The sequence below is a fragment of the Numida meleagris genome, chromosome 2 (genome assembly GCF_002078875.1).
Source record: "Numida meleagris isolate 19003 breed g44 Domestic line chromosome 2, NumMel1.0, whole genome shotgun sequence".
In the NCBI taxonomy this organism is placed as follows: Eukaryota; Metazoa; Chordata; class Aves; order Galliformes; family Numididae; genus Numida; species Numida meleagris.
Genome location: NC_034410.1, coordinates 42,569,184 through 42,596,690, shown reverse-complemented (window position 1 = coordinate 42,596,690; position 27,507 = coordinate 42,569,184). Strand labels below are relative to the sequence as shown.

The following is a 27,507-nucleotide window of genomic DNA, read 5'->3' as shown; positions in this document are numbered from 1 at the left end:
CAGATTTGACCTCTGTCTATTTTCCTGCCATGCACCTGGATTTGCAGTCCTTATCAGACAGAGGGAAGCAGCAGAGTAAGGCAGATTGAGTAGTTTGCATGCAATTAGCATAAAGAAACAGGCAATGCTTTAAGTGTCAGCAGGTTGTGTTTGCTGGAGCAAAACCCAGCTCTCATGAACTACTGTCACGACACCTAGAAAAGAACACATGCAACTTAAAAGCTGAATGTTGCACAAAAAGCCAGTGTTGGCTGTGAGGAGGATCTGGGAAAGAAAGCTCACTAGAAGGTTAAGCTGTTATCTGCCAGCATAACCAGTGCCTTGTGCTCTAAATGATTATTGCTGTGCATATAGAGCATGGCTGGGGAGTCCTGGCCACAGCATCAAGCTGATGGATGCTGCTGCCTCAGAGCTATTGGACCATGACGAGCTGGACTCGATGATCCTTGTGGTTCCCTTCCAACTCAGAATATTCTGATTTTATATTAGTGTTGTCTCTACTGCCAAAGGCAATGTGAAGATACGGTGGATCTGGCATGCTTTCCCTGCAGGACAGGGGCATCCAAAAAGCCCACCTGCAGGTTAGACCCATGCCTGTACCTTGCCAGACACCTTAATTGATGGTGAAGAACCAGAGGTGAAGTTTGCTGAACAGGAAGCGTCGGAGAAGAGGGAAGGTTAGCTGCAAAGATAATCATCTGGGAGATGAGTCCCGAGTTTTGCTTTGTTTACATATGAAACTCTCATCAAAATGTGTCTTTTTCTGCTGCTGCTTCTGCTGTATTTCAGACTTTTTTGTCTTTTTGGAAGCAGTGTGTGTCATCTCCCAACTGTGCTGCTTATGTTCTCCTCAACCTGCATACCAGCTGCTTGGTAGCACACCGCAGGCTACCAATAAGCAAAACTGGAAGCTGATGAGACGAGAGCATCTTTGAAGATTCGGGTGCAGTGTTCCCCTTGGGATGACTTGCCATGCCAGATTAAAAGCTCTCTGTGTATCCAGACAGGGACACTTCAAGCAACCGAAATACTAGATGAGTAGGATCACCTCGTGATGCAGGAACATCAAGGTTGCTTAGCTTCTAGAGCCAGATGAACAGCACAGGCAGAATAATTTGATTCATACACCCTCTCAAAGCATCATTCCTTCCTTAATCATCCGGATTTTCATTTAAATGCTGTCTGATTTGCTCAGCTGCACATATCATCTGTAAGGTCACCCATTTGTCTCACATATGCAACTGAAAGTCCCTTTCTGACCTTCCTCTCCCCAGTTCTCCCTCTATTCCCTAGGTAAACAAGTGGAGCCCAGATCTGGTGGTGTCAGATGCAAGTTAGATTTGATCTCAGCTGGATATCTCACTGTGCTCAGTCACACTGACCTGTTGCAGATTGGTGTTTATTATATTCATTCATGCTTTGGAAAGTAAGTAAATAAAGAAACTATTCCCCCTGGAATGTAACTCAACCTCCCAAAACAATTATGGATTAATTATAAACTGATTCTGCATGTAGGACAATTGAATGTTTAGTAAAAGGACAATTACCACCCTAGAAATTACCACTCTGCATTTCTTTATTAGCACCACAAGCAAGATATCAGACATGGTGAAGACATGCTGCTCTGCCAAAGACTGAGAAATACACTGGGCTGTGGAAAGCTTGTGCAAGGCTGAACCTCCGGGATGCAGAACTGGCACCAGGACTCCAACACAACCTCGCCACGACGGCACTGGGATTGGATCTGTTTCATGAAAACAGGATGATCTTAATACAAAGTTATGCTGTGATGATTGCAGTTGTTGACAGTAAGACAGATAACCTTCATCAAGACACCGTGGCTTTGGGGAGAGCACTGGTGAAACCATCTGCCTGCAGGAAGACGGTTGGCTGCCCAGTGTGGATGGAGTGTGCTGGTGAGTAGGAGCTGCAGGAGCTCCCGGAGCAGCCTGCAGAAGCCAGCATTAGCAGGAGCTCCATCTGCAATGGCTTAATCCTGAGCTGCTGGATCAGAAGCACTCCTGGTTAGAATTTGGTAAATATTTGCTAAAAGATACGGGGTACCAGCTTTTAACCATCTTTGCATAACTTCTTTTTTTTTCCTTTCCAATTTTGAAAAGGAGAGAAAGCAGCTAAATTTTAGGGATCTCGGAATATCAAAACAAAAAATAATTAAAGTAAAAAATAATTTACTTTTTTTATTATTTTTTTTTCTGAAGAGAAATGTCCCTCAGGCTTCTCTCTCTTGTTCCAAAACCTCAAAAATTTTCCATCTTTTCAGTTTTATACAGGTTAGTAGAAAACATTACTTACAAAATTAAAATTTTCAATGAAAAATGCATTCAAAAAACCCACTGTTATGAAAAGTAGTACCTGAAAAATAGGTCTCTGCTCGAACAGAACAGATTCTGTCCGGACTTTCCACCATCCCATGCTTGGGGAGAACAAGAAATACTGCTTGCGTTTCTGGCCATGCAGAGACATCAGCTCTCTGAGAGTGCTCATATGAGCACTAGAGCTCTGTTCAGACATATCTGCGTGGCTCCCAGCAGAGGTGGCGAGTCACTCTGCTGTTCCTGCTCTGGAAGGAGGACCAGGGAACACAAAGGAAGGTGGCACAGCTGCAGGCATTCAGACCAATCCTGCTCAGAGCTCTGCTTGGCAGCATGACTGCATCTCTGAGCTGAGGAGGTCTGCTTTTGCTTTGCCTCCTCCAAAGTCCGTTAACACTGCCCAGCCTTAAGAGGCAAAGTTCTTCCCTTCTCTTTCACCACAAGAAATCCCAAATCAGTCTCTAGGACAGCTCATGGGGTCTCCGGTGACGTTAAACCATGACATGCAGATCACTGGTCATTATCACAACTAAACCCAGTAACGGCAATGAGCAATAAGCAGGTCATCCTGTATTAGTATTTTCTCTAGCTCAGTGTTACCTCCTCAGCCATCACCCCTTCTCCCACTGCTAACGCCCCTGCTCATGTTTTTACCTTTTTCCCACTACCTCCTCACTACAGACCGGTGGGCCTGGGAATCATGTAGGGCACAGGGCGGCTCTACTTCAGCTTAACCAGGAGTCTTGGCAGTACAAGCTTTTTCGTGTAAAGCATCTTTTCTCCCTCCCGCACTAATTCCTCAGGGCTGTGGAGGAGTGGTGTTCAGTGTGCTTGGTTAATTTTTATTAATGTGATCTCTCCCTTTCCCTGTACTGGTTACATGTGGGTGTGAAGTTGATTGGCGAAGGGAAAAGTAAAGTTACACATCATTCGTCTTCTCTTCCATTCCCATTGATCAATCCACACAACATTATCCATTTTCCATTAATTTTCTATTTGTAGCACACCTTATTTTTAGAGCCACAGTTAGCAAATTGATTTGCTGCTCTTAAGCAGCAGCTTCCATTTGCAGCCTGAGAAGTGGGATTAAGGCAGCGTACTCGCCGTTTTGTCTCTGTCAGTGATACCTCACACAAAACAATTTTTCTGTTCAGCGTATCTGCTGATTGAGTTTTCCTTCTGGAAGAACAAGCGGCATGAGCACGCAGCCTACTCCTTGGGCTCATGGCCAAGTCTCCAGTGTAGGCACAGATTACAGGTTTTTCCAGCAGCACTGACAGGGTGCGTAAAAATCTGAGGAAGGCAAAACATCTCCATTCAAATTCACAAAGTGGTGGTTACAACATTGTCTTCACTGCTCTCACCCCCACTCCTCTACCAGGTTTTAAACAAAACTCGATCAGAGACTCCGGGTATCTGACACTATCGCTTGGAAAAGGTGTCATGAAAGCAGGATGGGAATTTTGTCAAAGCATCACAGAAGAGTGTTTCAATGTATTGGAAGATAATCTGTTAATTCATCAGATTGTTCGGGCATAATGCTCACAAATGATAGCATAAGAAACATTGCTGTTTTTCTATTAATGCCTTCACATAAAGCTCTCTTCCCTCCTGAGAGTTGATTAAAATGTAATTTAAATTGCTCCTGTCTTAGAGCTTCATTGTCTATTATCTTGAATGGAGTCAGAGACTCCCTATTGTGAGGATGTTTAACAGCCAAACATTAACTGATCTCACTTCTATTTCACTGCAGCCAAATTCTCCATCATTCTCATCTACCTGATCACATTCATTACCAACAGATGATGAACACAGGTGACAGCATCCAAAAGAGATGAGCCAGTAACCAACTGGCATTTTTTTTCTTTATTCAGCAAAAAACAGCACCGGCTACTGTCGCCATATTTTTTAGTGGACCAAGAATACAACACAAGAGAATGTGACCTATTGCTGCTGTCGCAATTCTTTTGCCCAAATTAAATAAATCTCAGTTGAAGTATATTAACTTCAAACAGGAACATGCCTTACTACAATACATCGTTGCAAAATATTAAGTCAGAACTTTCTGGCTCACTACATACGGTTTATCACCGGAAACTATTCTAAAAATGCACTGCGTTAAAATAAATGGTTTGAAAGGGAGGAGAATCTGCCACCTATCCAGATTTATATTTAAAGTCTTCTTTTCGTTTCCTACTGAAAATAAGAAAGATGTGGCAACTAAACACCTTCCTCAAGAAGGCTGAGAAGTAACACACTTTCTTGGTTATCTCAGTGCAAACTCCCCATCCAAGAGACAAAAACTGTTGCACTGAGCTCTCTTCTTATACTCTAATAATTTAATATCCAAGTAGATTGTAATACTGCAGTAAACAAAACTTTGTAACAGAAATCAGCAAGATTTTCTATATGGCTGCTTTCTTTCTCCCTTCATTCTGGTACAAAGCCAGAAATCTTTCTCCATTTTTCACGCTAGGTCTCAACATGGCGCATTTCCACAGAAATTTCACACTGTAACTTAGCTGGAAAAAAGTAATTCCACAACCGTTCAACATCACAGCTGCACTGATGCTGATCTCTGTGACTGAAGTATCCAGTTTTGGCCAGCGTTAGTGCTCCACAGAGCAACCATGCGAAATCTCATCTCACTTCTCTGCACTTTACACCCCTACTGCACTTGCCCAATGTCTACGCAGCATGAAAAATGTTGTGAAATCTTACCAGCTCTGACACATGTAATGCTTGCACTGTCAATCTGACTTAGGGCTTTGTATTTATGCTCCTTGGAAAATATCTCACAGATGTTGAATAAAACTACCTCTATCTTAGTCAATTAAGCAGTAGCTGGGAAGATCCCCAGGTCATGGGTTGCAGTTGTCTGTATTTTCCAGAAGCAAAAGCATTCCCAGGTGTGGGGTTGGCACTGCTTCACTGGGGCAGCCACACCAGCATGGTGGGGACCAGCCACACTGCAGCTCTCTTGCTCTGGAGAAGGGGAACTGCCAAGCCCAGAGGTGTCAGAGAATCCCACAGCCCATTGCTCAGGATTGTGCTCCCACGCGCGTTTCATTCACTAGTGTAGATACTGGCATAAATAGTATGAAGTGCTCATGAGAGATGCAGAATAAGATTAAGACCAGATGGAAGCACTTCCAGAGGTGCAATGTTAAATGGATGCTGAGTGGGAAGAGGGCTGGGAAAAACAAAGCCTGCCTGAATGGTGGATTTCACACATGTTTATGCTACCTGTGAACATGCAAAATTTTAATTTTGTTTATTTATATCACCAAGAATATCCCCTGTCAACTGGACACTGCTGTAATCTAAATACTGTATTTTCAGATAGTTTTGCTGCACGTCTGATATGCATTTCCTGATTAAAAAGGGATTCTGTATTCCCAGCAGCATGATCAGATGGATACAAAAAACATTTTGGAGAAGCCACGACTGAGCTCAAAGCCATTACTTATGAAAGAAGGTTTACAGAAGGGAGAGGTAATCACACAGCCACAAGCAGAGAAACAAATATGTATATAGGTAGAGTTGTGTTTACAGGTGACAGAGCTAGTAGAAATTTGTTAAGTAGATTAAGTAGAAATATGCCGTCAGACAAAGATGAATTATCTCACTTAGCATAGTATTAACTCTGCATTGCGGCTCAAAACATAGAAAGATGAAAAAAATTCAGGATTGCTTCAAGGGAAGTTGAAAGAACTCTGCGTTTCACCACAATGAAAGGAAATTTCTTCCTGTTCCTTCAAGACCCATTATATAGCATTTCTATTTTAATCTCCTGATTTGAAACCATTTGCTTTGAACTTCTGTATTCTATATTCAAAGATGGATTTTATTCAATTATTTTAAGCATTCACCCAGTTAGCCTAACTGCATTTCCTATCGCAGGCAAAAGGATTTGAAGAACTGTGTCAAGAGGGATTTTGAAAGTGTCGTGATTTGGTTCTGCTGACCAAGACTCCTGAAATAATTACACCTGACAACAGGGGACTCAAAATCAGATAGTGCATGAAAACTGAGAAATAAGCAAATTAAGACAAACGTACATGAGCTAAATGGATAAGTTTTTCACACTTGCTAGCAATTATGATTATAACATGGGCAGGATGACTTTTGAATTATGTATCCAGCATCAGCAAGAGCCACACATTCATTCATTAAGCCTTCTGCCAACCTAATTCCCAAGAAAAAGTTTTGATCTTCACTTTGACTTACATAAATCTGTAGCAATTCTTACAGCAGCAGTGTTTTTTGGTTTTGAATTCTAGGGGGCTTAATGTGGCTGTGAGGCTGAAATGGTGATGTGTTTAGCAACGCCCATCTAACCCAGGAATGCTGAAGAAGAGTGGAGACCACACAAAACCCAACCTGACTCAAAGCACTACAGGACTCTGGAAGTAAGTGTCAGCCTCTGTATTGGCAAACAGTGCGGTGCAACAGGTGGGGAGCTGCACAGTGGAGCAGCAGGCGCTGAGGACCCAACATCTACACTATATGTGTTTTGGGGGCTAGTTCTGATTAGCTCTAGTTTGGTTCTGCCGAGTGAGCACCTGTAGGTGGCTGAGATGCATCAGTGTGCTCCCAGGCTGCTTCTTCCACCTTAGCTTCATCCACAGGGATCCAACTGGTTGCACACTGAGATTGCTCCCTGATGAGAACCACAGTGCAGCGCTGGGGCCAGGCAGGAGACTCACTTCAAAAGCATCTTTCTAATCTGAACAAAAATGCTGACATAGCTGACCTCACATAAACTGCCTGTTCTAGCTGAGAACTCATCACTGAAGTCCAGTGCTACACCAGGATATAGAGTAGAATGCAGTACTGTGAAGCCACTTTAAGGGCAGGCACTAATGCTTCAGGCCACTTGAGAAATCAAGAAATGGATGATGCTACTTGTTAGGAGGCTTTAAAGATGAGTTAACAGACAAAGGAAAAGATAGTGAGTGAAACAGGAAAATTTTCACAGAAGCTGTTAGCTTTGCATTCTTTGTGGGAAGGTTCCTGCAGTAAAACATTGTAATTTCTGACATCTTCCCATCTAAACATCTCAGCAGAATTGGTGCCTGATATACAAGATGTGGGATGACAAACAACCTGAAAACAGACAACATTCATATCTAGTGCTTATACATTGCTTTACGCACAAATTACAAACTGCTTTGCATAGTTTTAAGCATGCAGCTCTCACTGAGTTCAAATGAGTTTCACATGACTGAACCATCATGAGCTGCTTAAAAAATATCCCCCCTGGGTCTTAAGCAAAACCTCATTGTTTAAGTGTTGATTATTATTTTTTCTCCACTGAGATTAATTAAGATATTTAAGGAGTACAAGGGAAAAGGAAAAATGGGACTTGCTCATCCGATGAATTTTTCCATGTGCATGTGGGTAATTTTCAGCTGTGGCTGAGATACACTGGAAAGAGAAGTCAGTGTGTGCAGGCACAACTCTTGTCACAGACCTGAAGGCAACAATGCTGGCTAGCTGACGCAGAAATTAGAGTTGAGAAACCATAAAGATATTCATAATGAGGGACAGATCCACTTGGATGAATGCTGCTAGAAACTAATGTTAGGCAGCCAGACACTAGAAAACACTTTGGAAGTGTGAACATGTTTATGCTTTAACAGAAATAATGATATTCTGTGAGCTGCCAACTACCTCTTGTTATTTGTAGATCTACTTCCTCTGCAGGATGAAGCCTACTGAAAAAAAAATCAAAATGAAAAAAACAAAAATAGCTCTTTTCTTGCATCATAAATGGATGCAGATCTGAATTACTGTACTCCACTAGCTGTAACAAGCACACAGAATTAGCCCAGCTTACCGGATTGTACTCCGGGATAGCAAATCAGTCCTGGAAAAACACCATTTAAGCACAATTGCAGGTTAGAAATCAGGATCTAAGCAACCTCTTTTTCCTTCCATGGGGCTCATTTGCATGATACTGATTTAAAATACAGAATAATACAGGCAGTGCATGAGCAGTTTAAAAGTTTATAAAATATCCTAATGCTCTCAGTGCTCAGACAGCTAATTTAGATTTTTGCTGTGGATTAACTCGCAAGCAGTCCAAACTCATCTTTCCATTAACCCATCTCGATTAGCAAGATCCTGACTGCCACATGAGGAGGAAGCTCAAATGTGCTCATTTGGATTTTGAGGCTAAAGTGCCCCGATTACTGTTCTCCTTTGTGACAGAGGGTCCTTTTAAATGGCTTCACTAATCTGACATATGGGTTAGATGGGGAGGAAAATCTTCAGTCACATCAGCTTAAGAATTAACCTCCAGGATACGCATTAATCAGGCAGTGCACACTGTCACGGAAGCCAAGGCATGGTCTCAGACAGACTTTGAAGGGTTAGATCTCCTCCCTCTTCCTTAGACACAAATGATCATGACATAGTAGAGCAATTAAACCCAACCCCCAAGTACCCAATAGAGGGGAGACAAAACAACAAAATCCTATTGAAATGTAATGCCTGCTCATAGAGGCATTCAATTAATCAGTTCCTGTGCACCTGAGGTAACATTAAATACTGTCCCAGCAGGCTACCCAGTAATTTTTTGAGTAATAATCACAGCTCCCAAACAGGACACAGCAGGAATACTGTTTATCCATCAGTGTGTGACTCTTTGTACATGCCCACAGGACAAATTTTCTTGTGTGGAGGAGAAAATACCCAAAGTATTCAAAGCTTGCTCTGATTCTAAGCCTGAGGTCTACAGTAGATCAGCCTTCATCCATTCCAAAAGACCGTGATGTATCAACAGGCTTCAGAATATTTTGACATAGGCCTGAACAGGATACGGTGCTGAGTGGATCATTATTTGGACTTGATACTCCCATTTTATCTGATGATACAGGATAATCTACATGAGGAACATTCAGCTGGTGGCTGTTGACAACTGGTGAAGCAGAGGCTGATGTTCAGAAGCACCCCACGCTGTTGACAAAATTGAAAGAGACCACAGCCTCCATAAACAACAAACACAAACTTGTTGGTGTGTTTCACTATGTAAAACTGTCCCAAGCAAATTTTGGGTGAGTTTTTTGAAAGAAGCAGCAACACCAAGCGACAGACCCAAGGCAGACCTTCCACCTCAGTGCTGGGAATGATTGTGGGCAGGGAGCGATGCATCACTGCCACCTGCAAGGCCTCTACATCGATGGTCAGGAGAGGGCCTCCTTCTCCAGAGGTGATAAGCAGGCACCTTCACAAACACTGCCATGAAACAGAGCTCTTGAGGAACTGGGCAGATACTGGAATATAACCGTTCTCTTCAGTTTGATTTTATGTGTGTTGCTCAGTGGTTTTGTCAAGGAATTTTTGCTCCACTCAAACTTTGTTATAAAATACTTAAATGTTGTATTATCTACGTGAAAGCTGTAGATTATTTAAAATATGATGATTCATACAATTTGGGCACTACTGCTGATGTTGCTTGTTGAGAATTTTCTGCATTTTTTACTTCATTTTTTCAGTGCTTCATTCCATGCTTTTTGATACTAAACAGCCCAGGAAGATGAATGGGGTAGTTCATATTTGCACAAAGACAGAATTTCAGGTTATTTGCAAAGTTAGGCAGAGACAAAGTCTATTACACATTACAGACAGCGTAGCAGGCACTGAAGGCCACACATTTCCCCCCTCTTCCCAGTGAATGACTGTCTAGCTTATATACAACAAGGAGCTGTAGAGCAGTATGATGGAGCATAAATTTGCGCTCCAGACCTGGGCACATGCACACATCAGCTGGTATATGTACAAACCAGCTTTCTCACTGCCTTCCTAAAGATACCATGGAGCAGACTGGCTCAGGAGCCCCTTAAAAATGAGAGCTAGTTCTCAGCGCGTGATGAACAGTGGATCCCAGCTCAGGTCTCCCTCCAAGAGAGCTCCAAATCAACACAAGCACAGCCTCTGGTGCAAGATATTGCTCCTGAGCTGAACTGGCTTTCATTAAATGAGCTGTCTCACAGCCTCTGTTGACTTGGGAATTCAAAGAGTGATGAAAGCTGGAAACAGCTGCAGCTCCCAGAAGTAAGATCTTGTTATGATGAGAAATAGAGACTTTTTGGTGAGAACAGTGAGCCAGGAAACCTTCCTGCAAAATCCAGCTAGCAAAATCCACATGTGCATGTGTCTCTGTTAAAAATCATCTGCCATCTGCGTGGGCCGATGATGAGATTACAAGCAGGGTCAGCAGATCAGGGCTGCTTCAAACCGCCACAAAACAGAGCAGGAGACCAATTACCCCAAGGGCTCATCCACAGCCAGGTGTCCTGTTACACAGAGGCCATATTCGTGAGCTTTTCCCACTATTTTTTAGGCTAGAAAATATCTTAAGAGACTTACGCTGAGCCCCTGAAGGACAATTTTTGCAGCTAAGGGTAAATGCAGCAGGTGCTGAATTTGCTCACTGAAATGCATGGTAAAGTCATATATAAATAAATTGCCTGTTCAGACATGTATATTCTGGAATATTATTTGGACAAAATCTCACAATCTTGCCCTTTGTCAGGCACCACCTGGTTCTTTTACACTTCCCACCAAAAATAAAATAATGACCTGACAGTGGGGAGCAAAACACAATTAGTTTGCTGCTGCCTTAGAGAAGGACAATCATTCCACAAGGTGCATCTGTTTAATGTATCAGGGCTGAAGAACTCACGTGGCATGGGATGGAGACATCTACCCACACCAAGCAGTGTTTTCATACAGATCTGTGCTTTAGTCCCACTGGTGCCAACAAGGTAGAATTATATATTTAGAATTTATTGCTGCAGAAGAGACATTTTGCTGAGGACCAAATTTAGTTATATGTATGTAAATATATATATCCTGAAATGCATACTGGGCAATCCCAAAATGGCTCGGTTTTCAATCTAACCAGTAGCTAGCAGCACCTCTTTCCAGAGCTCTGAAGGATTATGGCACATAATATGATAACAATAGCAGAACTTTTTCAGCTGATATAGATGACTTTGCAGCAGGCATCAGCAGTAGCATTTACTTTCACCACAGATGAAAGCAGCTTAATAAACTGCGTCTGCGTCAGTGCAGCATGATCCATGTGTACGGCATTAGGGAACAACAGACAGCACAGGAATTGATGACTCAGGCAGCAGAATTATGGTTATGCTAAAGGAGCAGGACTACATTCTTCAAGTAGAGGTCATATCTCCCCAATTATTTATAAGTTTCAGTTAAATTAGCTGATTGTTAAAACGTCACTTCTTGGGCTTATGATCTGTTTATATAATTATCAAGCTGCATTACAGCTTGTCCTGTTCTCCTCCTCAATTACATAGCCAATATTCTTGCTAGAAATGTCAAAGCAGAAGTATAGACATATCAATCAAAAATTAATACAATCAGATAAAGAGTATTGTGTTGAGCCCAAAATTATCAATACCTTGCTTGCGTTTTCTGGCAGGAGGAAAAACATGAAGGATGTGAAAAGCAACTAAAGCTGCTCAGATTTTTACAAGGATAAATTGAAAATATAGGAGACTTTTAGCTAAGAGAAGGGGCACAGAAGGGGCGGTGAGAGCTTCCTGTACACCAGTAATCAGAAAAGGCAGATGTAATATTTGTATTTATGCTGACTGGGAATTCAAGAACATCTAGACCTCCAAAACAGTAAGATACGTGTAGAGAGAGGCTGTGGAAATAAAACTAAGTTGGCACTGGGTCCAGAACAGAACAGGAGAGGGACAGAGTGGTGGCCACAACTACAGCCTGTGCTGTTCTTGTAGAAGAGGAATTTAATAGTGCTAGAGCTAAGCAAGAGCTAAACTTCTCAGCAGCAAAATAAAAACCCAAATACATCACATTAAAAAAAAAAACAACACAGATTGTTAAACTAAACAGCATTAAATTGAACAATAAACTCCTTTATTTCAGGGCAAAAGTCAATCACTGAATAAAGCTAACAGCTGTCCCCTAGGGAATTTCCTATACTCTCATCTGCACCGTCTAGTATATTGGACATTCTCAGTAAGATAGTATCAGATTGGAAATACCCTGCTCTGGATATTAGCTATGCCAATTTGGATGAGCTGCTATGTTCCTACTATATTAGAGTTCTTCCCTCATTAAAGAAAAATGAACTAAGAACGATCAGCTTCCAATCATGTAGTTTTCAAAGTGACATTAAAACTAATGAATAGAGCAATGGAAAAAAAATACCAGGATGAATGTAGTAAGCTTAAGGGTTTGAGGGCAGTAAATCAAACATGGCTTGACTCTTCATTCAATACAATGTGGTTGTTAATGAGGAACAATCAATAAATGTTCCTCAAATAAAACACCAGAGAGCCACACATGAGATAAGCAAACAGGAGAATTTGCCAAGAGGGGATGCACCTTTCTTTGTTATTACAGCAATTGCTAATGCCTTGGTTTAGACTCAAGGGACTCATATAAACACCGCTTCCTCATTGTGTTGCATATACTTATTTGAAAATTCTGTCGTAGGAATTCCTAGCTAAAGGATATCCAAAATAATCCCAACATCAATGTTTCAGTGAAAACAAGGATCGGGGTGGATTTTCTGTGTAAGTAAATGCTCAAAAGTCAAATCAATTAGTTGTCTATCACGTAATTGTAGAGAACTATAGACATTTCAAATGTTTCCAATAAATACTTTCCCTGAAAGACTCCTTTCCTATTCCACATGGAAATTCTGAGGTTACGTGGCCCACACCATCCTTCAGTTCTTTTGTGAACTTCAAATATTGAGTACTCTATATTTTGAGAACAATGCAAGCTTGCAAATCCCCCGACTCAGAAGTAAGCTGCCTGTCTTTAAAATATGTAAGAATTATATATAGATTTTTAGATAGATAGAATCCTTTTCTATGCTTTTGGATTCTGGGACATTTAAGTGAAAGCCTACAGATAAATCTCCAGCTAAAAATTAAATGACATTACCAGCTGTCCACAGCAGGGACAGTCTGTAGCTTGTTTATTATCTCATCTGGTCTCCCAGCTAAGTATGGTTTAGTCTGGTGAATTCCAAGATGACAGACCTTTTAAAAATTGTAGGTTCTGGGTACTGCTGACAGCTGTATTTGTTTCTTGTTGGGTGGCACACATCCCACCTCTGTCAGTACAGGGCATGATTTTGGATGATGCTAGGGACGCTACTTTTTTCAGATGAAATATAAGACAGGAGTATAAGTAATGTTTGCAAGGGTGAGTCAGGGATTTTAAGTGAATTGCCATCACTGGTAATAACTAACAATATACTTTTCTTGTAGTTCAGAATTTTTCCTGTTCTATTTCCTAGCACCCTAAGTCCCTCCAGATGAAGTAACGACAGGTAACTAAATATTTGGAGCCACTGCATTGTTCCAAAGACAAGAAAAACCCTGTTCAAAGTGAGCATCAGATATTGGGCAGGCATCAGATTTTTGAGAGGTTGTGGGTAGTCTAACCAAGAAGATCCAGCTGAGAAATCGACTTATTCTTCCCTGTAATGCAAGGTAAAACATTTACCATAACATACAACTTTCAACATGAGCACGCCCCCAACGAGCATGCAGGAGATCGGTCACTGCAGCCTGGCAGGAGTGCTCAGCAGGCAGGCATGCCTTCACACGCACAGATACAGAAGGAGCCCTATGGTTCATACCACTGTATGGACAGGGTATAGCTTAATCCACAGTGACAGCTGATATAGGTCAGAGATCCAAGTTAGCACTTCAAGCCCCTGAGCAGCAATAACCCAGCAGAAGGCTCTCCAGTACATGTGCTGGAGCTCTGCTATTTGAGTCTGGAGATGCAGGCTCACCCACCAGTGTGCACTGCGGCGCTGGGTACATCAGCCGGTCCTTCTGAAAGGGAGCTCAGTCCCAGTCACTGGAAAGGCCTTTCCCCACTCCTGTTGTCATCCACAGACTGTTTCTTTTACCATTATATAAAACAGAAGCGATTACAGGAAAGCAAAGAAATGCAGTTCCTTGGAATAAATGGTGCCAAAGGTAATCCTGCACACACACCCTGGACAGACCCACCAGTACGCAGAGCAAGCAATTTTAAGATGTCAGGAATCACTTCTTGTTGTTCAAGATCTCTTCTTGTTGGAAAAGAAGCAAAAAACACATGTTTTGGGGCTTTCAGAAAAAATAAACCCACTAACTCGTCACTGACAGTCATTTAACCTGCAGGCAAAAGCACCAAGACCTTGTAATTACAAGTACCTGAATTATTCTGCAGGTATTGATCCTCCCCTGTGTGGAAGAAGAGCGATGTGATGACCCTACCGCTCCTTTTCACAGAACAGCTGGAGTTTGACAACAACAGGGAATCAATGCCTGGGTAAACCTGTTTTTTGTTGTGTTGTTTTTCTTTTTTTCCTCTCCAGTGATAATTCAATTTAGCAGCCATAAAGCAGAAGTTAATCCTTTGCCTGATTGTATTTGGGTTTTCAGAGAGTTTCCGCCCTACTGTTTCAGAAAATAGCCCTGCCTAAAATTGCTGGAGCACTTTATTCAAAAGCACTGATTCCCTCCATCAGCCCAGAGCGGGCCTCATTATTATGAGTCTCTTTAGGATTTTTCAACTGAAAAATCATATTTCTATTCCAGTTGTCATGGAACAGCCAGTCTCGTAGTGGAAAGAAAAGCTGGCATTACTTTCTGGAAAAAAAAGTGTCCTCTAAATGTGTTCTTTATTACTAATATCAAAAGCTTGATTCTGCCGCATTGACACAAGTTGACTGGCTGATTTAATGGAAAGCCTCCACTTGATGAAAGAGGGAAGAAATGGCACTAAATAAACAAATGGCAAATAATAATTAAATTTTAAAAAGTTCTAAGAATATTAGTTTCAAATTTAGGCTCATTCCTCCAATCTGCTTTGAGTACGCTTCAATTTGGCTCAACGCAGAGCAGCTTGGATGACTGTTGTCTTAAATGGGAACTAATTACTTAGCTATCTGTGCAGAGAAATCTGTCCATTTATGATGTCCCGTTCCCTTGCCAAATTCCAAAATTAATTTCTTGAAACACCGACTCAGTCAGGAGGTGAAGGTACATGGATGGTGATACTGACTACTTCTCCCTGTAGAGCCAGTAACTGGTGCCAGTGACCCTGTTCTTGTTTGGCTGGTAGGGACACCAAAATGATTTTGGCAGACCAACATGGCACGTTAGGCAGCAGTGAATCAGTCAGTGGGAGATTGCAGTCTGAGAATTAACTGTGCAAGGAAATAAAATAATCAAATTCCATTGAATATATGACTTCAAAAAGATGGAAAGAGCCATAGAAATGCCTTGTTTTTAAAAGTTACAACTTTGCTTCATGCCAGACTGAGGCTTAATTTAAAGTTGTTACTGCTTCTAATACAGAAAAAACTCTCAAAAAAAGCCAGCCAAACAAAAAACCTTCTGAATTTGATCAGCACAATGCATACGCAGCAGACTCTGCTGTGGAAGTGAAATGCTCGGATTCACTACAAAGCTGCATTCGCTCGGAATACTAATGCTGACGAGCGTAGGGTCATCATTTTAAGATGCCCATCATCTAATCAGCAGGAAGAAATTCTCTTCCACTGGTGGTAGACAGTTGTAATTAACATTATATGCAGCAATGTATTAATCTGTTATTAGAAAACTCTCCTCAAGCATACGCATTAAGCTACCTCCAGCTTCATGAAAAGAAGGAACAAAAGGTGAAACAAACAGCCTTTTAAACAATATCAGATAATACTTTCTGAAGTAACAGAAGTCCCAAAAGATGTAGTCTAGTTACTGAAACCTCTAACTTGACAATTTCTGCAACGCGCTGGAGTACTTGCACATTGTATTTTACATTAGCACAAGTACAGTCCACCAGGAGTGGAACCTGGGGGTCAGTATGAAATCAATGGAGCTGAATAACAAAACCAAAGGTATACAGATGAGAAGAAATGAAGAAATAGGAGGTAGGGAAGAAACCTTTTGCTCTTTTTAATGTAATTCTGGCTCTGTGTCATATAACTTAGGTTTCATGTCCTGCACAGTCATAAAGTACTGGGAAAGATAATAATAGACCTTACATTCTTATTCCTCAGTAACTCTTAAATTCAGAGGTGTGATTAAAGAGAGGAGTGGATCAGGGCTGGAAAATATGATGTGGGAACATCTGGAGACAGTTCGCACTGAATAAAAATAGACTAAATGTCCTAATACGTCTATACTGCTTCCAGTGCCTGTGGTTCTGTGCTAACAAGCAGTTTTATAAACTTCTATTAGCAGAATATCAAAATAATGGGCATGCACTTACTCACGTGGCACTTAATCCTTTGTAAGCATGAGATTATCTCTTCTCTCACAGTTAGAGGATGTTTTCAACCTCGTTATTGTCAAATCTCTTACACATTCCCAATAAACTGAGTACATCCGTAGCCTGAATAGGACACCCTTGCTGACACTGCGCTGATAAGCCAACCTTTGCCTGTCTCTCCGGATACATGCAAGGTCTTGATGATGCCCCTAATTCTTCACACAAATGACACACAAAAAACAAGTCTAAGTTTTGGTCTATAAGAGTAATTGCAAAAGGTCAGCATGAAAACATGCTATTCACAAACCAATACAAAACAGAGGACTGAGTCTATTTAACAGATGATCTCTCATAACTCCGATCAGACTTGAAATCTTTACTTTCTCAGAAACATCAGCTGTTGTTTCCTTCAAATGTGCTCATTCTGAGAAGCCTCCAGGGCACACTCAGGTTCCTGCAGAATAAGTGTTTCCTTTCCTGCTAAAGCTTACCAACCCAAGGTAGCTGAAAACACCAGCAGAAAAAAAAAAAAAAAAAAAAAGATTTGCATCTGTGATTCTTAGTAGGATGAAAACATACAAACCAGTATAATCTCATCTCTCCCAGGGAACGAGAGAAAGGAAGAGATGCACACAAACATTTCAATGTGTGCACAGTTTACCCGTTGGGTACTCTGGAATCACGTTACACTATACGTTATGCTATATGCTGTAAGTTTGGCCAGCTTCTAATAAAGATGGCAAGTGAAGAGCAGGACTAAAGGTTTCAGCGTACACTACAAAGGGAAATGTACATACCTGTTTCACTGACCTGTAGCAAGCAATGGCATCCCACTAGAAGCTCAACAGTCACTAACATTTCACTGTGGCTTATCTACTTGGTGATAAGTACAAAGCCTCCCATTCTGAATAGAAACACATGTTGCTTTTTTTCCCTCATAAATTCAAAGTGATTATGAGGACACAGCAAGGGACTTTCGCATCCTAGAAGATAAACTCGCTATGTGAGCACTAAGCACTTATCCACCATCTTCAGGGTTTGCAATATAAAGTTCTGAGTGAAGCAGGAGTCATTATTCTTTCATATTTATTTGGTTTTTCCCCCTAGTTTATTAAGTCAATACAATTAGACTTGTCAATGCAATAAGTAAAGAACTTGCACTGATGCACTGGACAGGATGGAGCTTTGATCTACAAGATCTCCTCGCTAGCTTTGGGAAGCCAATTCTTACATTGTTTCAATTTTCTGAGTTTAATCATAAAATTGTTTGGTTTGGAAGGGACCATAAAGATCATCTACTTCCAATCCCCTGCTGCGGGCAGGTCTCCCACCCACCAGGTCAGGCTGCCCAGAACCCCATCCAACTTGGCCTTGAGAGTCTCCAGGAATGGGGCACCCACAGCTTCTCAGGGCAGCCTGCACCAGGGCCTCACCGCCCTCTGAGTGAAGAATTTCCTTCTAATATCTAACCTAACCCCCCCCTTTTTTTAGTTTAAAACCAGGACAGTATTGCACGTGTGTGTACAGTGTTTGAAAAGTAAGCTCTTGTCCCACTCGAACACGTTATTGTCATCACTAAAAGAGTCAACTACAGAAAAATTTTCTCAACTTTTGGGCTTCTGTTCCTGGCATTTGAGGACGGGCGTACTCCTGAACATTCTCCGAGGCATGCTCTTCTGGCTGTACTAACTTCACTCTATTCACCCTAGAAACTCCATTTATCTATCTATATTTACTTCCAGTGTCTCCTGAAAGGTCAGAGACAAATTGCTGCCTCTGGTTCACAGAGGAGAAGCAGCAGCTTCCTGAAGTTAAGGTTTCCATATATTATTCCATTACTGTGGGCAAGACTACTGATGTGGAGACTGTACAGCTCCAGAGCAGTCAATGGGATCAGTCATACCAGAGATTTGGCTGGTCACTGACTGTACGGTCATTTTGCTAAATTTAGCAGCTTGCTTTATCTAGCCTTTAAGCTTCATACTATCTGGGGCCAAAAAAGGGAGAACTGGGACCTTTCCTATAAAACACTCAGCTCTTTCCGCCACAGAAGAAGAAAGACAAGAGCTGAAAAAAAGCCTGGATTCAATTCTCTTTCCATTTTTCATTATACTAAATGTTCTCAGTAGAGATTAATGTCTGTTCATGATCAGGCATTACTTCATCCAGGAAGGAAGGAGAACTACTCAGCCATCACTCTGAGAAATGAAAGTAACCTGAGATCAAGCCATCACTCTTCTGCTTTGATGAAGCCATCATCTAAACTAAGTCCAGTCAAGGAGGAAAATAAAGTGCTTTGAGGCAAAATTTCAAAACTTGGGTCCATGTTCACCAAAACCAGACAATAACCAGGAATTGCACAGGAAAAAAAACATTCTTCAGATATTTCTACAATAAGATTCCAACGTCCAGTTGTAAACCTTACTCTAGCAACCTTTCTGTGCTCAGGGCTGATGCTCATAAGCAATGAAGATTCCCATCCAGAAACAGATGCTTGAAGCACTGATGCTCTGAGCACCCTCAGGTCAGGGATGTCTACACGCCATGCATTTCAGGGCATGGCAATGTTGCAGTGCACAGCCAGATTGCCCTCTGGGGGCTAGCAGGGCATCTGGAGCTGGCAACTCAATTTTGCTCTGCCAGTGATTTGCTGGAGGTCTTCAAGTAAGCCTTGAGCTTCTTCCTGGCATAATTTGGCTTCCCACCTGTGAAACTGTGCACCTGGTTACACTCTTATTTCTACCTATGACAAACACAGGACACCAAGCACAGAAGCAGTTAAGGGCTCTCCATTTCTGGATCTCACCAATGAGCTAGAAGTTGTTCGATTTCTCTGCACAGAACTCTGTGAGAGCTTCAGAAGAAGAAATAACACACAGCATCATTATCTTGAAATTTTTCACAACTATGCCTGTGTCTGAACTACCACAGATGAATCTGTGGTGCACCGTACAGTAGAGAGGTTTTGCTGTTTGTTTGTTTTTTTTTTCTTTTCCTCTGCTAAGATAAGCACATTGTACCATGGCACTGTAACTCTCAAGACCATAGCCTTTGTACTACTCACAGCCATGCTGAGGGGGCAAAGGTATCTACAACCATATGGCTGGGCATTACCGTGTCTGCCATCTGCTCCTCCTGCACCTGCAGGGAAGTCAACCAGAGGCATCCATCTGTCACTCCACTCAAGGTTCCTCCTTGGGCAGGGCACCATGCTTTGGCTGCAAAATTGGTATACTTTAGGGGATCGTTTTCTTATGAAGCATCCTGCCCCTGCCAAATGTTCACTATTGGTGTCTCTGTCTCACGTGACATCAACCAGCTTGGAGAACTGTTTAGTACTGAACATTACTGCAAACTGACAAATTTAAAGGACAGCGCAACAAGGAAGCAGTTGACAAGAAAAGAAAGCAAGAAAGCAAGCAGAGAAAAAATAAAGTAGAGTGATTTCAGTTGGTCGTTTATACGAGTAGATGCATGTGAAAGAGGACTTGCACAGTCTTTCCATACATGCTTCTCTGCAACTACACTAACGTGGAACACAGGAGGAACATCCTTAAGATGATGTTTTAATGGACATCTTCTAACTTGAAATTTCGCAAATAAACACTCTACGCAAAATCAGTGTGTTTGCAATACAGTATGAGTCTTATACTAATTGCAGTAAAGCTGTGCCAAAAAGATGAGCTTTATCTGAGCAAGCCCTAACTTGAATTAAAATCTGCTTTGTCTTTACTGTTGTCTGAATCAAAGCAACAAATCCAGGGTTTTTTTTTTGCACTGCAGATATGTCACAAGTTTATAATTGCGACAGAAGAATAAAACAATAAGTACCTGGAAATTGTGGCTTACTGAATATACTGTATACATTGAACATGATAAAAAATAAAGGGATTGAAACATGAACCCTTACATGAACCTCAACAGAAGGACACAAGAAAGGCAGTAACAGCTCACATAACTAATTAGTCCACATCTGTCATAATTGTATCATTTCTATACTAACATAATACAGCAGTATGAATTTGGATTTACTCTACTAGAAATATAGGTAGAATTTAATCCTTATACCCTCTGAAAGCATTTATAAAAAACTATTATATTTGTTCCTTACAGCAATGAAACAATTTGTGTAGGAAAACAAAGACCAACCCCCCATTGTGACTAATGAAAGACTTTGGGACATGTGACCAAGGGGTTGTTACGTGGGTATAAAAGGTTGTAAGCACGTACAATAAAGGGTCTTCGTCCTGCTCTAGCAACGGAGTCCATGTCTATGTTACCACAAATTTGATATCCAGCTGCTCATGCACCGGAAAGTAAAAGTTCAGAAGGAAACTCTAAGTATTACACAGAGCACCAGAGACCCCATGGTTTCCTCTGGGTGAGGACTTTCTTCTTTTTTACAGACTAAATGCACCATGTTTTCACGTTCTTGCATCCTCTATTCACTTGTGTGAAATAATTCCTAAATAGCACAAAAAAGTAATCACTTCCTATGCTTTCACATTCCCATTACACATAATGTTACTTTACCAGTTGACTCGCAATTACTGAGCTGCTTCTTACCAAAGTGTGTTAATGATTTCTATTTCAGTTGTAATGATAATTTTCAGAGAAGAGAAGCTCAGAACCGTTTTTTTTTCCTTCCTTGAATATTCCGGATTTTCTCTTGAGCTGGAGCTTCCATTCATTCTTTCAGGCTAAGCATTAAATTCAGTGAACGCAAGCGTAGACACTATCATAGAGAAAAGGGAAGCACCTTCGGTAGCCACAATTCTACCTAAATTTTGCAGCATTCCCTTTACAGTCTGATTAATTCTTGCTGAAATTCAATTAAATACAATTAAAGAATGAAAACTGCAGGTGCTCCATCAGTGCCAGCAGCATGTTAGAGCATTCCGGTCTGAATATACTTTAAAAACAGCCCAAGGGTGCTTTTAGCATACTGGATTAGAGCTTAGCAAAGCTCCTTTATAAAAACAAAACAGAAAAGAGTTCCACTACTTCTCACCATCAAAGGAACTGGCTGTAGAAAGGAGTCATCACAAATACAGTTCAGTTTAAAGCTGAATAAATAGCTAGAAGGCTGCAAATGGGAATATTGTAGACACACAGCAGGCAGGCATACATTTCCAAGGTCTCTTCTTCACATCAACTCCCAGCTGTGGCATGGGCTGAATACTAGCTATCTGCAACACTGATTAGTCTCTGCCTCACTGGGAACGCTACAGGAGATACAGGAAACTTCAGGGTCTCCTCACAAAGTACTTGAGAAGTTCTGTGGTGTTCTTGTCAAATCAGTCACTGCAATACATTTTATCCACAAGACAGCAGAACTGCAGAGAGTATATAGTGCACTTGCAGATACCATCAGCTTTATGTTTGTAGAACATCAGTACAGTGGCTTCCTGGTCCTTGCTGGGGTCTGTAGAGGCTTCTGGGCTGGAAACAGGAATACTGAAATGCCACTGCCATAACAAGAATGCTGTCCCAACTGCACATTCACTAATGACTGCTTCCATGTTGTGATCCTTGCTGATGGGCATCTCCTGAATGAGTTATGGGCAAAGCTATGCAACTCTCTTTTTCCAGTTAAAAAATCTTACCACATTCCAGTGTTAAGCAGCAGTGCCAAGGTCCTCCACAAATTAAAACTGGGATGGAGAAAGGGAACAAAGGACAAGATTGACACAATTCATGTGCAAACTTGCCTTAGGGGCAATACCTTAATAATCCACAGTGCCTGATGAATGCACCATAGGGTAGTAAATGAGCTTAATGCAAGTATTTTCTTATGCTGAACAATGGACAAAGGAATTAAGTACTGGAATAAAAACAAGTTATTATTTTAAAGTACTAGCATGCGTGCCAAATTCAGTAAAATATGAGGTACCTGTCTTCCTCTGGATACATACAATTCCTAATCTATAATCCTTACAGTTTAATAGAAATGAAAAGCCCCAGACTTGTCATGGAAAATACATTGAATCACAGAATTCTCAGAGTTGGAAGGGACCTTTAAAGGTCATCCAGTCCAACTGCCCTGCAATGAACAGGGACACCCACAGCTAGATCAAGGTGCTCAGAGTCTGGTCCAGCCTGACCTTGAATGTCTCGAGGGACAGGGCTTCCACCACATCTCTGGGCAACCTGTTCCACTGCCTCACCACCCTTACTGTGAAAGACTTTTTCCTTATACCCAGCCAGAATCTCCCCTCTTTTAGTCTGAAATCATTTCCCCTTGCGCCGTCACAACAGACCCTACTAAAAAGCCTGTCCCCTTCTTTCCTGCAGCTCCCCTTTAGATACTGAAAGGCTGCTCTCAAGTCACCTCGCAGCCTTCCCTTCTCCAGGCTGAACAGCCTCAGCTCTCAGCCTGTCCTTGCAGGAGAGGTGTTCCATTCCTTGGATCATTTCTGTGGCCCTCCTCTAGACATGCTCCAACAGGTCCATGTCTCTCCTGTACTGAGGACTCCACATCTGGATGCAGTACTCCAGGTGAGGCCTCACGAGCGCAGAACAGAGGGGTCACCTCCCTCTGGATCACCTCCCTCATCCTGCTGGCTGTGCTTCTTTTGATGCAGCCCAGGATACGGTTGACTTTCTGGGCTGTGAGGGCACGCTCCTGCCTCATGTCCAGCTTCCCATCCACCAGTACCCCCACATCGCCTTTGGCCGGGCTGTGCTCAATCCTTTCACCCCCAGCTTGTATTGGTAGTGGAGAATGCCTTGACCAAGGTGCAAGACCTTGCACTTGGATTTGTTACACCTCATGAGATTGTCCTGGGCCCACTGCTCAAGCCTGTCTAGGTCCCTCCAGATGGCATCCCATCCCTCAGGTGTGTTGGCAGCACCCCACAGTTGGCATAATCCACAAACTTGCTGAGGGTCCACTCCATGCCACTGTCAATATCATTGATGAAAATATTGAAGAGTATTGGTGCCAGCATTAACCCCTGGGGGACACCACTTGTCACTGATCTCCTTCCAGACATTCAGCCATTGACCATTACTCTCTGAATTTGATCCTGCAGCCAGCTCTTCATCCATTGAACAGACTACTCATTAAATCCATATCCTTCCAATTTGGAGAGAAGGATGTTGTGGGGTACTGTGTCGAAGGTCTTACTGAAGTCCAGTTAGATCATATCAATGGCTCTTCCCTTATCCATTGATGCAGTTACACCATCATAGAAGGCTACTAGGTTGGTCAAGCTGGATTTTCCCTTGGTGAAGCCACGCTGGTTCTCCTGTATCAGCTCCCTGTCTTCCACGTGCCTTAGCATAGCTTCCAGGAGGATCTGCTCCATGATCTTCCCCGGCACAGAGGTGAGACTGACAAGCTGGTAGTTCCCAGGGTCATCCTCTTTACCCTTCTTAAAAATGGGTGTGATATTGCCTTTTTTCCAGTCACCAAGGACTTCACCTGACTGCCATGAATTTTCAAATATCATCAGGAGTGGCTTGGCAGTCAGCCAGTTCACTCAGGACTCTAGGATGCACCTCATCAGGACCCACAGACTTATGGATAGACTAGACCCATACACTTGCTCAGGTTCCTCAGGTGGTCATGATCCTGATCTTTGCTTACAGTGGGAGGAACATTGCTTCCCCAGTCCCCTCCTTCCAAACCAATCATTTCTCAACAGTGAGGAAAAACAATATGAATTGTATCAGGGAATCTCTAATATAGTTGGCGATTTTATATATGAAAATTGCAAAAGAGGTGCTTATGACTGGTGATTTATGTCTTCATTAAAGAACTTGTCCTTCAAACAAAACTCTGCAATTTACTGAAATTAACGGGGTCTTAAAGCGGGAATACGCATTATAAATAATGCATTTTTGACCTTATATAACATCAAGTATAATACTATTGGCATTCTACCTTTCTGCATAAAAATACTGCATGTTGCACTAATGCATATTGGCTTATGCAGAAAAGCAAACCTAAGCATGTAAATGAACTTTAGAGATTTACCAGAGGCTCCCAGTTTCCTGCCATAACTCAGCCCAGAACTACCATAGTTTTACATTTTCCAAACCTGAGAAGCTCCCGGTTTATTGCCTAGTGCATTTCAGAGCTGTCAAGCTGAAACCGTTGGAGCTAATAACTTTGTAAAGGGAAAAACTTCTCACTGCCAAATTCATGCTTGTTTCCTACTCTTGCACAGATGCATTGTACAAAATATGTTCTGCTTTGTCGTGAATGAAAAAGCAGCCACAGATGACTAGTCTCATGGAATGACTTCATTTTCTTTCTTACTGCAGAGTAGACGTGCAGGGAATCATGCTGATCTGAGAGCAATCAGGTGGTAGGATTTCAGAAGAGCCTTCCAGCTGCAACAGACAACTGCCAAACCCTCTGCACTTTGGAAAATGCACCCAGAAATGCTGCAATAAGAAATTCTAGGGTGGCTATGACTTCCTTTGTTGGCTATAAAGGAGTTACTTCTTTTTTCTGAAGTATCTCGGGCCAGAGATTCTACGCTACAAAAAACATGGACCTGTACAGCTAGTCAGGATTCAAGCATCAGCTGAAGAGCACCCAAAGGAGGGCTACAAAGATGAGGAAGGGTATGGAGGGCAAGGCATGCGAGGAGCAGCTGAGGTTTGCTCAGCGCAGAGGAGCTGAGGGGAGGCCTCATGGCAGCTGCAGCTCCTCATAGCGAGTGGAGGGGCATCGCAGAGCTCTGCTCTCTGTGACAGCGACAGGGCCTGAGGGAATGACATGGAGCTGTGTCAGGGGAGGGGCAGGTGGGAGTCGGGGAAAGGGTCTGTACCAGAGGGTGGTGGGTATGGCCCCAACTTCTGGAGTTCAATGAGCATTTGGACAATCTCTCAGAAAGAGCTGCCTGGCATTGTGAAGATGAGAGAACCAATTCTCACTGGCCCCATAACTGAGAAAAAAAAAACAAGTTCTTGATTTGCCCTCTACCAAGGAAATTTTTTGCTCCCCTCATTGCACAAGAACTGGTAGGTCCAGGGGAAAAGCAGTGCACTGAACATGAAGCAATGCTGCCTCTGCTATCTTTTTTAGCTTGCTTTTCTCCATCTGTCTTTTCTACAAAGTACACCCATGATGGAAGTCTCCAAAATGAGAGACAGTGCCACAGGCAAAAGCAAAATAGGCCATTTTCCCTCTTCGTTTTTCAGAAGTCTCTCATACATAGGTTTCCCCTTCTGGTTGTCAGGGACTCTCAGCAGCAGCAAGGCTGACTGAGCTTTTTACGAAATGTCATTTTTGAAAATCTTTTTATTAATATTTTTTCCAGATTTGTTTGTTACAACAGCAAAAGATTTACTGCATGTTTTAGAGTTATGCTTGTAGTGTACATAATCCATGAACATGAAGGATGTTGGAACTATGCAAAAATGTATTATTAATGTTACTTTGGAAAGCAATACATTCGTAGCTATTGAGACCCCGCTCTATACTAGTTGAGTTAGAGTATGGGTGTAATGTATTCACAAGCACTGTGGATAAATCACCTCAATAAATTCTTCATGCTATGCTGTAGCCTCCAAAAGCTCTCTGCCTGGTAAAAAATCAGCCTGGATGAACAGTCTGTGATCCTTCTTACTACCTTATTATTCATCTTCGCTTCTTGTCATAGCACTCCGTAGTCAAAGTTTTCCACTATTTCTTACTTGGTCTTCTTAGTAATAAAAATATCTGGTATAAAGGCAGATATGTTTCCATTTATATTAATGTTCATGAGCATACCTTCCTGGAAGTAAATTCAAGCATATGATCATAATGAAATATTTGAAACATCTCTGAATTATTTCTCCCAAAATTGTATGTGAAATGGACATACCACATAGTGATAAACATCCTATTCTACTCCCAACTAACCTTTGCAGAAATACACCTCTGTAAGCTCACACATTACTTTAAAAACCAATTGTAAATACCACTTTTGAGATTTAAGCACCTAGCAGAGCCAAATGATTGGGCTGAGTTTCATTCCTTTGTGAGTAACACTGCTCAGAGCAACACGCAGAAGTGCATCCTTACCTAGCCCATGGTCCAGCGAAAACACGCCATTCCTATCAACACAGCTACTGAACAGGAACAGAAAGCCCTGTCACGGCCAGTGACAACGTGCCTCCAGTCCAAAAAGCGGGACATACATACAATATGCAGTCTGGAGATATGGCAGGACTGTGTGTGATCTCTTTTTCTCCAAGCATCTAAGCTTGAATCCCTCAATCCACTGGACAAAAAGAAGCTTTACACTTGTCCATGCCACACTGAAAATCATCACCTCTGCTAGGCTGTGAAACACTGAGCTCTGAGATTTCCCAGTCCCCAAGAGAGCGTAAGAGGGAGTCTGTCACAACTTTGCTGCTGCATTGTCTGAAACACAGAATATGACTTGCAAATTCATTTGAGAATGTGTCTCTACTCCACTTATCTCACATTTATGATTACATGTGTTAGGAGAGGTGCTGGTAACATCACAAACAAACACTGATTTCCAAATGAGTATTTAGATTAATGAATTCGTTTGGATTCAGCTCCCATCCTCCAGCAGCAGACACCTGAGGGTGCAGAGAAGGGTCCCTGAAGGGGACAAATCCCTTTGAGGACTAAACACTGGATAACTCAACCAGGAAATTTAATTTTAAAAGACAAATACTAGGAGACAGATTTCTTTTCTTCATTCATTTTTCACACTTTCTGTAATAATCTGAATACTTCTAAAAATAAAACCAGAAGGATGGCATAATCAATGTCTGGTAATAGAAAAATAATTGGCTTAAATGAGGCTCATGCTCAAAAGCACAAAGAATAAATGACCAACAATTCTTTTCCGTGTTACAATATTTTTAGCCATATGGTATTTCTGATTAACTGTTATAATTACTAACTAAG

General features: G+C 41.9%; 1 protein-coding gene and 1 long non-coding RNA gene across 5 annotated transcripts in view; one reads left to right on the top strand and one right to left on the bottom strand.

Annotated features, from left to right (window-relative positions):
- The window catches only part of TMEM108 (transmembrane protein 108), a 159,238-nt gene that overhangs the window by 43,636 nt on the left and 88,095 nt on the right, over nucleotides 1-27,507 (bottom strand). The gene's annotated exons all lie outside the window — the stretch shown is intronic.
- Nucleotides 16-21,448, top strand: LOC110394022. 3 transcript variants are annotated; one of them, XR_002435324.1, is made up of 5 exons: nucleotides 16-2,035; nucleotides 6,617-6,745; nucleotides 9,217-13,843; nucleotides 14,577-14,678; nucleotides 18,779-21,448. It is a non-coding gene; the product is annotated as an uncharacterized LOC110394022 (long non-coding RNA). The 3 variants fall into 3 exon arrangements; XR_002435323.1 differs by having other exon boundaries at nucleotides 9,217-14,678; XR_002435322.1 differs by lacking the exon at nucleotides 18,779-21,448 and having other exon boundaries at nucleotides 9,217-17,131.